Raw genomic sequence first — 12,072 nt, forward strand, 5'->3', positions numbered from 1 at the left:
CTTCAGTCATCTTCAAAGCACTCTCTGCTTGATGCATACACTTATTGAGGCTCTTTTTCTACTGCTCAAAACAGTTTTAGGACTCATCAATTTTGATGCCTTTTCATGCTTCTGCCGTATTTTGTTTCACCTCTTCCACATGAGCAAATGCTTCCCTTTGAGGAATTTTTTCATCCAGGGAAACCTCCAAAAAAAAAAGTCACTAGGGGTGAGACCAGGTGAATAGGGAGGGTGGGACATGAGAATCATGATTTTTGGTCAAAAACTGTGGAACAGTCAGCACTGCTGTGTGGGCAGGTACACTCGTGAATCACCCATCATGAAATGGACAAACTTGCTGAATCTCCAAAAAAACACAACCTCTCACAACAATGCTAGCTGGTTCACTGATACCAATGGGTTGCTAGAACATTTACCTAGTGGGGGAGCCTCTTCTATAAAGGATCCGCTCGCCAAAAAAAAACAATTTCAGTTTTTTGGGGGGTTCCCAGTACAAAAAAGGAGCATGTTTCTCTTAGAGTAGAATTCATATCTCCAACTCTAATAGAAGTTTCAGACTTTTATCACCAAACCTGTAAAAGAATATGCAAGGTCTAATGGCAGGTACAGCACCTTGTCAAATGATATATAGACAATATAGTGTTGACATTACCATAAATGTTATCATCTTCATTGACAAAACAAAACATGGTTCAAGAAAAGAAGCAGGGGTGGGAGGTGGGGACTATATTTCTTCCAATATCCTCTTTTCTAGAAAGAAATCCTTTGAACTAGAATAATGTAAAATTTTTGACATTATTATGGAATTAATTAGCACGTTAACAAACAATGCAAGAGCATAAGGCACTTACTTTTTTTTTCCTGGTGAAAACACTGGCACAGTGGGAGGCTTGAATGCCCCCACTGACATGGCAGAGGAACTGGGACCCAGTGATGTGTCCTCAGTGAAATTAGCACTGCTTGAAGCCATGGCCCTTGGTTTAAAATTGCCACCTCAAAAACTTTTGTTTTTCGGCCTCATCTGACCCCTGCATTTTGCCAAAAGTCTTTCAATGATTAAGCAATTATCTCTGTACCTCACACTTCTTTTACTTCTTTATGAAATGAGCTTGAAGCTGAGTTTTGCCAATTTTATTCAATGTGGCTGTTTATTCGTGATGTAAGTGCCTTCTTGGCCATCTGTAGTAAGTTATTTTCTCATACTTCTAGGTTCCATTTCCCTTGTTCAGAAGGTTATTTCCTTGTATTTACATGACTTCTTTCACATATGCCCTGGCCTTTCTCTGTAGAGTTTTGCATCTTGATTTAGTTTTTTGCCCACAGGGTCACAGCACCTGACACATTCCTTCACCCACCCATGTATTTTCTTATTTCTTTCTTCCCACCCTCACCCCGCTTCCATGGCTGCCTCACACTGCTCCTTTTAGCTTTTCTGGAAGCTGACAGTGTCAACACGTGGGTTTGAAATTTAGTTATAGCAAGATAGCATCATCTAGAGCTATGACCTTCAGACTTTTGAAAGAATGGGGACATTTTTCTCCATTTGCATTAAAATGCTACAACACCGCTTCTCCCTGAGGTCTCCCTGAGTTTCTAAACTAACAGTGCAGTTGGCTGCATGATCTCATTGGGTGCCACAGGGCTGTCTACTAAATTCTGCCTTCCCTTTTAAAAACTACTTATGCTCAGAATTTCTGGTTTTCTTATTATCATCTCACATGTATCATGCTCACAAATTGGTGGTGTGTGGAAAGGAAGCTGGACTTTAGGTCAGAAAACCAAGTGTTAACCATCACTCAACACTCATATCATACTGTGAGGGTGAGTTCTTCAACCTCCTCTAAGCCTCAGTGTCCTCATATTTAAAAAGAGGCTAGCACAGACCTCATACAGATGTAGAGATTGAATGAGATCATGAACCTGGCACAGAAACTCCTCCAGTCTATTGATTATAATTATACTCAAAGGCATCTCACATGACATTAGGAAGGTTAACTGAATGATGTCAAAGCACTTTTAGGTAAAAGGTTGAACATGTCTACCAGAGAAACAGCATATCCACTCTTCAGCCCTGAAGTTGGTAACTGTTTCCACCACAAATCTTAACGTACCGTTCAGAGTAGGTTCCTCTTTCTCAGTAGAAGCCACGAATTTCAGTCATGTTCAGACCCAAAAGGCATCATCATCATTGTAATTTGTGAAGATGATCATTTTTACTCCCCAATGGAGACTGCATTTCCCAGCCTCCCTTGCATCTAGGTGTGGCCATGTGACCAAGTACTGCCCTATGAGATGTGAGTGGTGAGTGGCAGGTGTGACTTCCAAGTCACCCTTGGAAGGAAGTTGCCTGGTTCTCAGCTTTCTCTTTCACCCCACTGCAGGGCTGAAATGTCCCAGGCACTGTGCTAGGTAGGTACTCAAAGATCTTACCATGCAGCTGGAGTCCTTGAGGGGCTTATATTTGAAGTGGCAAGGTAAGATGAACGTAAAAGAAGAAATAGCAAAGTGTTGGAGTGTAAATTCAATGAACGTGGATCAGTACGAAGCCTAGAAGCAGTAGAGATGCTTGTGGAGTTTGGTGGTTGCAGTGCAGGTGCTAATTCCCTCTCCCCTTACCCTAGCTTTCTCCCTACCTTCCACTTCCAGCAGTTCTTGTCCTTTTCTTTAATCATAAGACTCTGGATTTTGGCTAGGATCAGACTCCCCAATGGAGACTACATTTCCCAGCCTCCCTTGCAGCTAGGTGTGGCCATGTGACCAAGTACTGCCCTGTGAGATGTGAGTGGTGAGTGGCAGGTGTGACTTTCAAGTCACCCTTGGAAGGAAGTTGCCTGGTTCTCAGCTTTCTCTTTCACACTACTGCAGGGCTGAAATATGGACCCATGTCTTTGCCCTTTCTGAGGTTCTCATCATGTGATGACTACATTGACAGGGCAGAAAATCTTTGAAAAAACGTATAGATGAGAACAGACTACCCATCTCCAACTCCCACTTATCTCTGCGCTTTTGCATATGGAAAGAAAATAAATCTCTATCTTATTTGAGTCTAAATGCTTTGGTCTCTTTGTAATAGTGCTTCACCTGTACAGTGGCAAAAGGGGAGATTCATGATGGAATTTCTTGAAGGGTAGCCAGAACTTCGGTTAAATAGCAAGTGAAGAGTGAGCGATGAAAAGAAAAAGAAAGTGAGAATTCTCAACAAAAATAAAAATAAAAGCAAAGATATGGACGTAGCACATGATATGGTTGAAGGGGAGTTGACAGATTGCTTTTGTCAAAACTGAAGATATATACACAGTAAGAGTAAAAAACAAAGTTCAAGTTGGGTTTGGACCAGATTGTGGAAGCACTTGAATGAAAGCTAAGTAGAATTCTTCACATAGAAAATGGGACCAATGTTTGGATGCACTCACCTGTCTGAAGGACACTGAATGGCTGGGGCAACTGGCAGAGAGTCCATCTAGGAGGGTTAGGGAAGGGTGAGTCTGAACTTAAACGGAAAGGAATAGCAGGTTCGGAAAAGACATTTGCTGGCTCTGGTTACTATTTGGATATATGCAAGGGTGAGGTTTGGGGCATGGATGACTAGGGGATAGTGATGCTGCATGTATTTATGTCCAAAGGAAACCCCTGTTTTATATGCCCTGAGATGAGAGCAGAGCATCTGTGAGGAAATTTATCCATCCCACAGAAATGCAAAATTAAAGCTCTGGGGATCTTCAGGTTGGAGATACACAGTTAGAGGCATCCTATAGAAAGACTGGCACCCTGGGAATAGAGGGCAGAGACATAGATGCAAAACAGTGCTATTGAAGATCAAAGGAAGATTTTTAACAAAATTAGGGCTACTCAACTTGGGAGTAGGTGAGAAGGAAGGGAACTATAGAAAGAGATTAGACTTGGCCCCTGGGTCCATGTCCTCTTCATCTGTACGTCCTCATATCAGCTTTGCTGAAAATCTTTTTTCCCCTAAAATCTGTTCTTTTTATTTCTCTCTGCTGCCAAGACACTCAGCACATCCTGCCTTGATTTACACAAACTCCTTCTCACTGGCCTCTTTCTCATCAGTTCCCTACTCCGATCTTTGCCAAATGCTCCTGCCAAGTCCATTTTCCTTTCCTGCTGTTCAGACTCTGCTTCTCCCACTCTGCTTTGGCTTCTCTTCACCTTCCAGCCTCCCCACGACTCTGCACCTGCTGACGACGCGTCCTCGCCCTTTCTGCAGCCGCATCCCACCCCCCACCCCCACTCCTTCCTCTGGCCCCTCATCTCCACTGGCATCTTTAATCACCAATTTCAGGCACTCATAACTTCAGGCCAACACCCTACGTCATCCTCCCCCACAGACCTCCCAACTCGTGCACATCAACACAGCTCCTATTCCTGCTGCAAAGAAACCCAACGTATCCACTTACTTTATGAAGCTTGCTAGCTCTAATAACTGCATGCTGTGTGCTGCTTTCCCCAGAGTATACAAAAAAGTATTGCTTGTACTGTACTCTTTCCTGTCCCTATTACCTCTAGGGCCTTATATTGTTTGTTCTGGAAGAACATGATTTCATTACTGTCAGGTAATTTCTGTTTCTTGTAAAGCACTTATCAGTGCTACCTTGGGGTACTGCATAAGTGATACAAATCTTCCAATGCCGCTCTGATGGGAGGGTTTAAACCCAACTAGTTTGTCCAAAAGCATCTTGAGTTTTGTCTCAGTAATGCCTGGGGGGGAAAAACTGTATCTGTCAAGAAAAGGTACAAGATTAATGTACAGAAATGAAGCTAGGATGTTTCTATTGTCTTCAACAAAAGTAACACTCATGGAAAAAAAGAAAACATATTTGAGTGAAAAAAATTCAATGGGCATTACAGGTAGATGAACATGAAATCCTTTCTAGTTATGGAATATTCCTCAAGGACATATCCTACTGTTATCATAGAAAACAACAATTTGCATTGTCATCTCTGAACCTTTGTTCATGCCACTTAACATATATACAAATGGACTTCATTTCTGGTGAAAGTATTCATTATGGAGCCTAAGTAATTACTTTCAAATAAGACCTATATCTATAGATAATAGACAGGTAGGAAGAATAATAAACTAGTGTCTATGTCTCTAGGACCATGATTTAAATAATCGTTGCTTAATTCTGAGTTTTCTCCTCAACAAGAAAGAAAAATACTTGAATAACTATTATTTATTTAAATGCACTTGACATTTTCACAAAACGCAGAAGTTGAATATCAAAGAAAGATTTATGTCTTTTTTGCATTTTATTTCTTTTAAAACGTTTTTTAAAAGCCCTTGAAATTCAGCATCTGAGCTTCATTTTCAATAAGAATCAGAAAACTGTCAAAGACAAACTGTTTTCCATCACACAAATGACTTGATCACAGATAATAAAATTGCACAAACCTCAAAGCCTAAATAACCATGTAAATGGGTTCTATGTTTTTTGAGACAGATGGTGGTTCACAGCAGTAATGGGTTATGAATTCCAAAAAGATTGTCCTCCAGAATATAACAAAAAAAATGACTGAAGAAGCAAAATTTAAAATATAGTTAAAGTGAAACCAAAATAGAAAAAAATCACATCAATTTTTAAAAGATCAAGAAGACAAACAGGGAACATATAGATTATATTAGAACCACTCTGAAAAGAAAATCATTTTAAATGGAAACATGATGCTTATACTAACAGAGGAAATTGAAATGTATTTCAACAAGATGAGTAATGTTGTCTGTTTCATTTCATGACATGTCCAAGATTGCAGAAAATCGCAGCCTACTATGTCTATCAACCTGCTCATCGCTTGCTGCTGGCCTACAGGTATGCCTGGCAACTGCAGTCACTGTTGGGAACGCTTAATCTCCTTACATAGTCCTTAGCTGCATAACACGAGAGTGAGCAAATTGGGAACCATTCTGGAAGAGAATTAAGTTCTCATTGATGAGATCTTGTATTCCCAGTATGACTCAGAGGAACCCAGATGAGATTACAGCATAGACTGCCCTATCTAGGTAAGGCTCTATTGTCCTAGTTAGTCTAAAGGCCAGTAATAAATGAATTCCAGGAAAGCATGGGAAAACATGATGTAGTAAATAATCAAGAGTGCCCACTTCAATGCTGACCCCTTCATGAGTATTCTCAGGCATTTAATTATATTATTTTGTGCATCTGTGTATGTATGCACAAAATAATATATATGTATCTATACACACACACACACACAATATGTAAAATCATACTATCTCTACTATCACTTGTCTTTGCCGACACTCCAGCCTCATCTTCCAATACTCTTTTCCCCTTTCTTTATGACTAACTCTGCTAGCTTTCATTCAGGAAGCACGGTGCTCCTTCCTGACTCAGAGCCTTCGCACCGACTCTTCCTTCTGCCTAGGTGAATCCTTTGTAACCAACGTAACTCCTATTTAAGCTTTATGTCTCCTTTGAGTGTCTTTTTCCTTACTACAGCTTCACAAAAACTTTCATATTTCCTTCATGTATTCACATCCTAGTTGTGGTTAATTGCAACGTCTGTCTTATAGGTAAATGATAAACTCCAAGAGGAGAGGGATTCTATCTTTTGCGGGGAGTTGCACAAACTCTACTCCCATTGCTCAGTGAATAAGCTCAGGAATAACTCAGCTAGGATTTGCTGAATGAATGGATGAGTGAAGAATTATCTTGGTAAGGTATTACTCTAAATATTTCACAAAATCCTACTGCTGCGTATGCAGACCAAGACTTGGTGACCAAAAGAATGGTCTCCTTCATACATTGTTACTTGGCTCTATTTACTTCCTGGATCCAAATGAAAACTTTAAGGTTTCTCGGAGGATATTTTGGTGACAAGGAAAAATTCCAGCCTGGAATTTAGGAGAAGATAGGAACTAGAAGATTATTCTGGTCTACACTTTCTGGAGAGAGAAGTTACTATCCCTACTGATATTTCATTGTATGTAATGGAGATTCATGGTCTGTGGCAAAGAGAGATTCTCCAGCGCACAGACTATGACCAAGTGGCAAATGACAGAAGGTCTTAATGAGACCTGGAGTGGTTTCATGGAGACCTGGAGCATATCATCGTCTAATTCACAAATAAGGTTTGCTGATTAGTTTTACCTAATTAGATGTTGCCATGCTACTTAGAGAGGGGCTCCATGAAATGTCGTTTAAGAGAGGAGCCTCTAGTCTTGAAAGCACGTTGGTTTCAAGAAAGGCCCTCAAGGTGGGTCTGGAATAGGAGAAGGCCTAAGTAATACTTAGATAGTTAAGGGAAAGTGTTACTCTTGTCAAGCTATGTTGCCCATTTGCTATGTGTTATACATTAGGAAGACAGGCTTACAGATCCCTGGTTTCTCAGGGCCGTGGCTCTTCAGGGACAGTCCTACTCAAAAGTGTATTCCTGAGTTGCTACCGTATTAATGTTCATGCATAGTTTCATTTTTATTTCATAGACCACCAGTACATTTGGGAAATATTGTATCTACATCCCTTTTTGGAAAGTCACAGTGCAGAGCACACTGATGACTTTGAGAAGTCCTGTTCTAAAGGAGGATATTTAACTCATTGATACTTCTTATTCAGAAAAGACATTTTTGTCAGTCAAGATAGTCTTAGTAAGGCTGCTGTATCAAACAACCTTGAAAACTCAATGGTTTAAAACAGCAGGATTTATTTCTCACTCATGCTATATATTCATTGTTGGTTAACTCGAGATTTTGTGCCACATGGTCTTTATTCTGGAATCCAAGGTATCAGGGCAGCCACCATCTGAGCATTTGGTTGCTCTGACAGAAAGAAGGTGAGCTCAAAAGTTTTCACAATTAAATGTTGCAGCCTGAAAGTGACTCATAACTTTGGAATTTTAGCTCATAACTCACTAGTCAGAATGAGTTGCACGACCCCACCCAACCATGAGAGGCTAAGAAAGTACAATCCCAACCTCATGCCTAAAAGACAGACCTCCAGAAATATTCAGTGGCTAGCACTAATGACAACTAACCTGGCTAACCTGACTGAATACTAGAGTTCATTGAAGTACAGTTGGGATCCACTGCCACTCATGGTTTTAAAAACAAGGACTGGGAACTTGCGATTTTATAAATGGCAGTGTATAAGCAAGCCAAAGACAAATATACACTGCTGAGATTTCCACCAGCAACAAATCAGAATGAGTCAGTTCCAAAGGCCACAGAGAAGTGTAAAAACTTGGAACAGACGGTAAGAGAATCAGACTTCAACATCTGTGATGCCCCCTCCCCACACACTGCCTAGCAACAAGTGTGCAGAAAATCTCCCTTCAAGTCATGGTTTCTACACTGGAAAGAGTGAGACTGAGTTGGTCAGTCAACTTCCCGACTACCTTGGGTTCCCTGGCAGAAGATCTGTCTTTCCCTTAACCCACAGGAGTCAACGTAGCTGCCTGAAGAGAGAAATATCCTTGAGGACAGACAAAGACAAAGGGGAGTTCAGGACTACCATCCCCAGACTTGGAAACTCTGCTCTGTAATTTGGCCAAAGGAGATGACACATCAGAGTAACTGTTCAGCAGCACCATGCTGCAGGAAATACATCTCATGGAGGGTCCCTTGGGCATGAACCCCTGGCCACACTGCTGGGATGATACCTTCAGATCTCCGCCATGCAGGACAGGCAGCACTCCTATCCTTTAGTAGAGCTGAGGCAAACCTGGGCTTAAGGCACCACCTATAGCCATAAAGGAGGCAGTAACCTAGTGCTAAGGATTTGCTAAAAAATATATCCAATGAAAACCAAACAAGCTGGATGGAGAACATTGAAATAAATAACTAATCATTCAGTGCAAAGATATAGATGTATACCCACAAGAAATAGCAGCTAACAGGGAACCATGATTTCTCCAGAAGGACAAAAATCCAGTGACTGACCTCAATGAGAGCAATTTGTAAGCTTTCTGACCAAGAATTCAAAATAGTGGTTTTAAGGAAACTCAGTAATCTCCCAGATAACACAGAAAAGCATTTTAGAAATTTACCAGATAAATGTAACAAAGATATTGAAGTAAATTTTTAAAAAATCAAACAGAAATTTGAAATTGAGAAATACATTTACTGAACTGGAGAACTCACTGGAGCCTTTCAATAGCAGAGTGGACCAAGGAAAGAAAAGAATCACTGAGCACAAAGACCAGCTACTTGAAAATACACAGAGAAGAAAAAGAAAAAAGAATGAAAGGAATGAACTTTGCCTACAAGATATAGAAAGTAAAAGACCAAATATAAACTTTGCCTACAAGATATAGAAAGTAAAGGACCAAATATAAAAATTATTGGTGTTCAAGAGAAAGTTGAGTAAGAGCAATGGGGAAGGAAGCTTATACAAAGAAGTAATAACAAACAATTTTCCAAAACTTGAGAAAGATATAAATATCCAGTTACAGGAAGGTCTGAAAACACCAGAGTCAAGCCAAATAAGGTTACTCCAAAGGTATATAATAATCAGACTCAAAGGTCAAGAACAGAGAAGATCCTAAAAGCAGCAAGAGAAAAGGAGCTCCAATTCATCCAGCAACAGACTTCTCAGCAGAAACCACACAGTTTAGGAGGAAATGAACAACATTTTCAAAGTGTCCAAAGGAAAAAAGAAAAACCTGTCATCCAAGAATACTGTAGCCAGCACAAGTATTCTTCAAATATGAATAAAGATAAAATCTCTCCCAGACAAAAAAAAAGCTGAGAGGATTCAACACTACCAGATCCATCTTAAAAGAAATGCTAAAGGGGATACTTCAATCTGAAAGGAAAAAAACCACTAATGTACAAAAAGAAAACTTTTCAAGGCATAAAACCCACTGGGAAAATGAAGTAAACAGATAAATGCAGAATACTCTATTACTGTACTTGTGATGTGCAATCCACTTATAACTCTAGTAAATGCCCAAAAGACAAATCGATTAAAAGTAATAATAGATACACCAACCTGATAAGGGATAGATAATATAAAAAATATAAATTGAGAAAACTAAAAGTTAAAATGTGGGAAGGATGGAGTTACAGTCCATAATTTTTGTGTGCTTTGTTTTGCCTTTGTTTTTATTTTTATTTTTGAATTAGAGTCTCACTCGGTCACCCAGACTGGAGTGCAGTGGTCACTCCCAGTCACCCCAGTCTCGACCTGCTGGGCTCCGGCGATCCTTCCGCCTCAGCCTTCCAAGTAGCTGGAACTACAGGCGCGTACTACTACGCCCAGCTATGTTTTTATTTTTTAATTTATTAGCCACAATAAGTTGTCATCACATTAAAATAACTTTTTATATCTATAAGACCTTTTTGTAAGCCTCATGGTAACCTCAGTGCAAACACCTATAATAGATTTTTTTAAAAATAAAAAGCAATGAATTAAAATGTACTCCCAGAGAAAATCTCTTAACCACAAAGGAAGACAGTAAGAAAGGAAGAAAGAAGAGTCTCAAAACAACCAGAAAATAGGCAACAAAATGGCAGCAGTAAGTCCTCGCCCATCAAGAATAACATTGAATATAGGTGATCCCAATTATCCACTTTATAGGATGGCTGAATGGATAAAGAAACAAGACCCAATTATATGCTGCCTTCAAGAAACCCACCTCACCTATAAAGACAAACATAAACCAGAAGTAAAGGGGTGGAAAAGATATTCCATGCAAATGGAAGCCAAAGAAAAGCAGAAGCAACTACACTTATATCAGATAAAACAGACCTCAAATCTCAGAGTGTAAAAAGAGACAAAGAAAGTCACTATATAATGCTAAAGGTATCAATTCGCCAAGAGGATATAACAATTTTAAATATCTATGCGCCAAGTGCAGGTGCGCTCATGTATTTAAAGCAAACATTAATAGATCTAGAGAGATATACTGCAATAACAATAATAGCAGGGGACCTTAACACTCACTCTCAGTAATGATTATCCAGACAGAAAACCTACAAATAAACAGAGGAGTTAAACTACACACAAGATCTAATAAGCCTAACTAACATTTACAGAACGTTTCGCCCAACTCCTGCAGAATATACATTATTTTCATCAGAAAAGATGGTCTATCAGAATAGACCTATCTTAGGCTATAAAACTAGTCTGAACAAGTTCAAAAATATATAAATTAAATTAAGTATTTTTTCTGACCACAATGGAATAAAACAGGACATCAATAACAAGAGGAACCTTGGAAAATACAAAAACACATGGAAGTTAAACAACATGCTCTGTAATGACCAACGGGCCAATGAAGAAATTCAGAAGGAAAATTTTAAAATTTCTTGAAACAAATAAAAATGGAAATATAACATACTAAAATCTATGGGATATACAAAATCAATACACTAAGAGGGAAGTTTATAGCTATATCAAAAATGTAGAAAGATTTCAAATAAACAGCCTAATAATGAACCTCAAGGAACTAAAAAGAACAAATCAAACCCAAAATTAATAGAAGGAAAGAAAGAATAAAGATCAAGCAGAAAACAATACAATTGAGAGTGAAAAAGCAATACAAAAGGCGAATACAACACAATTATTTTTGTAAAGATTAACAAAATAGATAAATCTTTAGCTAAATTACTAATGAAAAAGAGGGAAGACCCAAATAAATAAAATCAGAGAAGAAAAAGGAGACATAACAACCAAGACCTCAGAAATCTAAAGAATATTAGAGACTATTATGAACAACTACACACCAACAAATTGGAGAACATAGAAAAAAGTGGATAAATTTCTGAACACATACAACCTACCAAAATTAAACCATGAAGAAATAGAAAACCTCAACAAACCAATAATGGGTATAACAACATCAAAGCCATAACAAATAGCTTCACATCAAAGAAAAGTCCAGGCCGGGCTCGGTGGCTCAGCCTGTAATCCTGCACTTTGGGAGGCTGAAGTGAGTGGACTGCCTGAGCCCGCGGGTTCGAGACCTGCCTGGGCAACTTGGTGAGACCTCATCTCTACAATAAATCAAAAATTAAGCCAGGCTCAGTGGCTCAGCCTGTAATCCCGCGCTTTGGGAGGCTGAGGTGAATGGATTGCCTGAGCCTGCGGGTTCGAG

The sequence above is a fragment of the Carlito syrichta genome, unplaced genomic scaffold (assembly GCF_000164805.1).
Source record: "Carlito syrichta isolate Samal-C Ts95f unplaced genomic scaffold, Tarsius_syrichta-2.0.1 Scaffold307180, whole genome shotgun sequence".
Taxonomy (NCBI): domain Eukaryota; kingdom Metazoa; phylum Chordata; class Mammalia; order Primates; family Tarsiidae; genus Carlito; species Carlito syrichta.